The sequence below is a fragment of the Staurois parvus genome, unplaced genomic scaffold, assembly GCF_062004578.1.
Source record: "Staurois parvus isolate SC_StPar_1 unplaced genomic scaffold, SC_StPar_1.0 ptg000430l, whole genome shotgun sequence".
In the NCBI taxonomy this organism is placed as follows: Eukaryota; Metazoa; Chordata; class Amphibia; order Anura; family Ranidae; genus Staurois; species Staurois parvus.
Genome location: NW_028318226.1, coordinates 2,735,513 through 2,742,032, shown reverse-complemented (window position 1 = coordinate 2,742,032; position 6,520 = coordinate 2,735,513). Strand labels below are relative to the sequence as shown.

At 47.2% G+C, this 6,520-nt stretch overlaps 1 protein-coding gene across 2 annotated transcripts in view; it reads left to right on the top strand.

Moving 5' to 3' along the window:
- Positions 1–4,752: 4,752 nt before the first annotated feature.
- Positions 4,753–6,520, top strand: part of CNOT12 (CCR4-NOT transcription complex subunit 12) — a 113,660-nt gene continuing 111,892 nt past the window's right edge. The window contains exon 1 of one of the 2 annotated variants that reach the window (XM_089687582.1): positions 4,753–4,850. The gene's annotated coding sequence lies outside the window, so the exon portion shown is untranslated. The remainder of the gene's footprint in view (positions 4,851–6,520) is intronic. The other variant, XM_089687581.1, reaches the window with a different exon arrangement.

Here is a 6,520-nt window from a genome sequence, read left to right as displayed (position 1 = left end):
GGAAGGGGTTAACATCAGGGGCAATCAAAGGGTTAACTGTGTGTGTGTTTTACTAGGGAGACATGCTGTTTTGTATCTCTCTGCTGTGCAGAGAGATACAAAACAGCATGTCCATGCTGACAGGAGAGAGACCTGTGGTCGGCTTTCCCCGACAATCGCAATTGCTCTGTGCTGGCAGGAAATTGCTAGCTGGGACCAGGTGATTGACATCTGTAGCCGCCAATAGCAGCATGCGCCCCCTACTGGGAAATGCAAATCATATATATATTTATGTGATTTTGCGCAGCCCTGATGCCCTGTAGCAGTATTTCTGCTATAGGGTGGAGGGCAAGTGGTTAAATCAGGGTCCCTGGAGTCCCCCCTTACATCACAGTCCCCCTTTCATTAGGATCCCCAAAGTCATCCCCCTTAGATCAGGGTCCCAAGAAGCCCCCATTACATCAGGACCCCCAGAGCCCCCTTACATCAGGGTCCCTAAAGCGACCTTACATCAGGGTCCCCAGAGTCCTCCTCCTTAAATCAAGGACCCTGAGTTCCCCCTTACCTCAGAGTCCCCCTTTCATTAGGATCCCCAAAGTCACCCCCCCCCCTTACATCAAGGTCCCCAGATCCCCCTTTACATCAGGGTCCCAAGAGCTCCATTACTTCAGTGTCCTTAAAGTGACCTTACATCATAATCCCTAGAGCCCATTCCCTTTCAATAGGGTCCCCAAAGTTAGAAGGGAAGAGTAGAGTGGGTATAAAGAGAGTGGAGAGGTTTAAGAGAATAGTTGGAGTGGTGGAAGGAGGGAGTATTGTAAAGACCCCAGCTTACATCAGGATCCGTTCTTTTTTGTTGCAGCAGTCAGCTACAGGACAGGTGGAGACTGGAAGGCTGGGCACTGGGACCACATAGGTTTGGAGGAGGAACTTTCTCCTCCTCCTCGTCTGAATTTTTAAGGCCTTGGGGAGAGGCAAGCACATGATTGGTTGCTAGGACATGGGCGGTCCTAGCAACCAAACCTTAGCTCTCAGAACAGATGGGCAGCAGTGGATGCTGTCACCCTCATTCATTCAGGGACAGCTCTGCTTGCTGCACAGCCTGCGCTGTTGCTGAACAGCATGGCTGTGGCAGCAGGGACACTGACTGGGTATTTAGGCAGGACGCTCTGGGGGGGTTTGGACCCAGCAACAACTCGTTGTTTGAGGTCAAGGCCAGCAGCCGTGGCTGCACCCTAGGCAGCAGTGCACCCTAGGTGGCTACTTAGTTTGCCTAGTGGTAGCACGGGCCCTGCATGTATAAGTAACAGTATTGTTGCAATGTATATATTCTATTTTTGATACAATATTTATTTGTACATATCCCCTTCCAAGTTTATTCCCTTTTCCAATCCATGTTTTATTTTGGGTTGTCTTTGCTCCTGGGCTCAGGAGCTAGTTTTTTTTGGCCAGTGAGGACATGGCCATTTTTTAGTGGGGGGTAAATGTAGCACCCACTAGGCGGTGCTAGTGTAAGGTAAATTTATTTTTGGCTCATGGAAATGAGTGAGCATAAATTTCTGTGGGTTCAGTGTGAGGTCAGGCTGGATGACTCAGCAGGTTGGCACTCTATTGCCTCCACCTAGTTCTGGAGGTCCATGGAAACTTCCAGAATCTAGTAGAAAGGGGGGTGGAGACTGTACATTCATGGGAGTCTGATCAATCCCAGGCTAAGAGACCCTGGTAATGTGTGGTAGACTAACAATATATATGAGAGAGTCATGCTAGCAGGGGAGTCTGGTGGAAGATGGATTGCTGAGAGGTGTTGCTGTGAACCCTGGGAGGGAGCCCCAGAGGAGGGGGTCCTGCTTCCAGGCTGGAAGCTGAAAGAAGGAGCTCCATTGCCCTGCTGTCCACCAAGGAAGGATAGCCTGCAAAGCTTGGAAAGGAACCAGCCCAGCTAGAAGGCCTGAAAGCAGTTCTATCCACAGCTGCAGGATAAGGATAAGGACAGAGTGAGTACCTCTACACCCCCAAGGGTGAGGTCGGCTGGATGTAAGTTCTGGCAGGTCTTCAGGGAACAGTTCATAGCTTACCCAATCCCTTGTCCTGGGATCAGATACTGTAGCCTGATGGGCTGGTATTCTGTGCAGCAAGGGGACCAAGAGATTGTACACATTTTCACATTACTAGAAATCCACTCAGGGGACACCAAGCTCCTTGAAGGGGATCACTTTACTAAGGACTGTAATGGTTGCGGCTGGAATGCAGTCAAGTGTCTGTAATTTTTTTTAAGTGTGCTAGAGCAGGAAACATCCTCGTTCTGCTATTTCTTCAATCAATTTGGGTATCCCATAACCCCTTTACCCCATCCAAGTTAAACCCCTTAATAAAACAAGAAAAAACCAAGCCCACTGTTACTTCTGCAAGTGAAAAATGTATGTTGCCTGGCTGTGCAGAGCTTAGGGGGACCTAAAACTCAGTGACTCCTAAGGGACATCTATCTATCTATCTATCTATCTATCTATCTAACTATCTGTCTATCTATCTACAGTATCTCGCAGAAGTGAGTACACCCTCACATTTTTGTAAATATTTGATTATATCTTTTCATGTGACAACACTGAGGAGATGACACTTTGCTACAATGTAAAGTAGTGAGTGAACAGCTTGTATAACAGTGTAAATTTGCTGTCCGCTCAAAATAACTCAACACACAGCCAGGGGCGGACTGACCATTTGGAAACCTGGGCACTGCCCAAGGGCCTGGGGTCAGTAGGGGGCCCCATGAGATGCCCCTGGTACCTTTTTCATAGGCTTTTTTGAGTTTGGGCAAGGACACAGGTGCCCCATGATCCCCTATTGCCCGGGGGCCCCATGACTTGTTTGTCCGCCCCTGCACACAGCCATTAATGTCTAAACAGCTGGCAACAAAAATGAGTACACTCCTAAGTGAAAATGTCCACATTGGGCCCAATTAGCCATTTTCCCTCCCCGGTGTCATGTGACTCGTTAGTGTTACAAGGTCTCAGGTGTGAATGGGAAGCAGGTGTGTTAAATTTGCTGTTATCACTCTCACTCTCTCATACTGGTCACTGGAAATTCAACATGGCACCTCATGGCAAAGAACTCTCTGAGGATCTGAAAAAAAGAATTGTTGCTCTACATAAAGATGGCCTAGGCTATAAGAAGATTACCAAGACCCTGAAACTGAAATGGTGGCCAAGACCATACAGCAGTTTAACAGAACAGGCCTCGCCATGGTCGACCAAAGAAGTTGAATGCACATGCTCAGCGTCATATCCAGAGGTTGTCTTTGGGAAATAGACGTATGAGTGCTGCCAGCATTGCTGAAGAGGTTGAAGGGGTGGGGGGTCAGCCTGTCAGTGCTCAGACCATACGCTGCACACTGCATCAAATTGGTCTGCATGGCTGTCGTCCCAGAAGGAAGCATTTTCTAAAGATGATGCACAAGAAAGCCCGCTAACAGTTGAAGACAAGCAGACTAAGGACATGGATTACTGGAACCATGTCCTGTGGTCTGATGAGACCAAGGTAAATGTATTTGGTTCAGATAGTGTCAGCAACCAGGTGAGGAGTACAAAGACAAGTTTGTCTTGCGTACAGTCAAGCATGGTGCTGGGAGTGTCATGGTCTGTGGCTGCATGAGTGCTGCCGGCACTGGGGAGTTACAGTTCTTTGAGGGAACCATGAATGCCAACGTGTACTGTGGCATACTGAAGCAGAGCATGATTCCATCGCTTCGGAGACTGGGCCGCAGGGCAGTATTCTAACATGATAATGACCCCAAACACACCTCCAAGATGACCACTGCCTTGCTAAAGAAGCTGAGGGTAAAGGTGATGGACTGGCCAAGCATGTATCTAGACCTAAATCCTATTGAGCATCTGTGGGGCATCCTCAAACAGAAGGTGGAGGAGTGCAAGGTCTCTAACATCCACCAGCTCCGTGATGTCGTCATGGAGGAGTGGACGAGGACTCCAGTCGCAACCTGTGAAGCTCTGGTGAACTTCATGCCCAAGAGGGTTAAGGCAGTACTGGAAAATAATGGTTTCCACACAAAATATTGACACTTTGGGCCCAATTTGGACACTTTCACTTAGGGGTGTACTCACTTTTGTTGGCAGCGGTGTAGACATTAATGGCTGTGTGTTGAGTTATTTTGAGGTGACAGCAAATTTACACTGTTATACAACCTGTATGCTCACTACTTTACATTGTAGCAAAATGTCATTTCTTCAGTGTTGTCACATGAAAAGATATAATAAAATATTTACAAAAATGTGATGTGTGTACTCACTTCTGTGAAATACTGTATCTATCTATCTATCTATCTATCTATCTATATCCCTGTCTTTCCAGCCGTCTATCTATGTGTGTGTATGCTTGTCTTTCTATCTGTGCAGCTGTCTATCTATTCATCTGTTTTATCTATCTATCTATCTATCTATCTATCTATCTATCTATCTATCTATCTATCTATCTATCTATCTATCTATCTATCTATCTATCTATCTATCTATCTATCTAATCTCTACACTTTTTAAGCTCGTCCTCATTATTTCCCCTGAAGTCTGCTCCCAGTCAGTAAACTAAACTCAGAGACTTTTTTTCTGCTTATTCCTTCTCTCTGTAATTCTTGCTTCCTTTTTTGTCCATAATCGGAGTTTTCTGCATGGCAGGCTGAGGCTGGAAGCAACAATCATGATGCAGAAGGCAGATTTCATATTCATGAGCTGTAGGAATATGTAGCAGCAGCAATGTGAGGCAGGGCGGACTCTGTGCGTAAGTGGAGTGGAATGTCTCTCCTGCTGACTTTCTGTAGCCTGTAAAAGCTTCTGCAGAGCAGGAAGACAGAGGGACAGATGCAGGTACCATATGGACACAGCACACATTCTGACATAAATATTCCTTTTAGGGTGTGTGTTTTCTATGTTTCTTTGAGGGTTTCTTTTGCTTTCTTCCTGTTGCTTTTCCCAGTGTAACTGTTACCTTATTTGTAGTTAAGTTTAGCAATATATATGACATTATTTGCAAACAATTGTATAAGTTTCAGTGCTGGTGGCAGCAGTATATCACATAGGGGGTGTTGATGGATGTGTGCTTGGTCTTACGACTGATCGGCACAATTGTTGCTTCTGACTCAAGGAACTTTTCTTGAATCACATGTAACGCAGAGTGTATGTTCCCCTTTGTTATGAAAATGGAGACATTCCTTATTTGCTGGGGAGCATGAGAGATTGTCCATGACAGAATGATTGTGTTGGCACATTGACTGATTCACCGTGGTCAGGTTTTGTAGTCCCTCAGCCTCATTCACACTTGAGTATATTTCATCTTGTTTCCCTATGACTGACTGCGGTTAACATGCAGAATCCCATTCTTTCTAACTGTACATGTACACATTTGTACACTCAGTTGTCCCACGCTCAAAAAAAGTACATGGGTTTGTAAGGTCTATGGCATGATTTGTTTAAATCTTCAATTTAATTAAAGGGACATTGTTAAGCTTTGCACTCCATTGTCCACAACTCACCTGTGCACCTCTGCCCAAAGCTCACCTCTGCACCCCACCATCCATGATTCACCTCTGTACCCCTGTACACAACTTACCTTTGCACCCCTTTCCACAACTGTCTGCACCTCACCTCTGTTCACCGTCCACAACTCCCTCCTGTCTGCAATTCATCTCTGCACCCCCTATCCATGACTCACTTCTGCACCCCGATCCACAACTCACCTCTGCACCCCCCACCTGTCCACAACTCACATCTGCACCCCCCATCCATAGGTCATTTTTGCATTTCCTTGATCACAGCTCAACTCTGTACCCCTGTCCAAAGCTATCAGCAGTTCACCTCTAGACGCCTATCCAAAATTCGCCTCTGGTCCTCTGTCCAAAGCTCACCCCTCCACCTCCCCACCTGTCCACAGCTCACCTCTCTACCCCCATCCATGGGTAATTTTTGTATTTTTTGATCACAGCTCACCTCTGCACCCCCCATCCATGGGTTATTTTTGTATTTTTTGATCACAGCTCACCTCTGCACCCCTGTCCAAAACTGTCAGCAGCTCAACTCTAGATGCCCATCCAAAACTCACCTCTGGACCCCTGTCCACAGCTCACCTCTGCACCTCTCACTTGTCCACAGCTCACCTCTGCACCCCCCACCTGTCCTTAACTCACCTCTGTAACCCATGTCCACAACTTACCTCTGCACCACCCACCCATCTACAACTCACCTCTGCAAACCCTGTCCACAACTCACCTCTGAACCCCCCACCTGTCCATAACTCACCTCAACTCCCCCTGTCTGCCACTCACCACTGCACCCCCCACCTGTCCGTAACTCACCTCTGTACCGCCTGTCTGTCTGCAACTCACCTCTGCACCCCCCGCCTGTCCATAACTCACCTCTGCACCACCTGTCTGCAACTCATTTTTGTACCCCCCCCGTCTGTAACTCATATCAACACCCCTTGTCTGCAACTCACCTCTGCACCCCCCCACCTGTCTGCAACTCACCTCTGCACCCCTCAC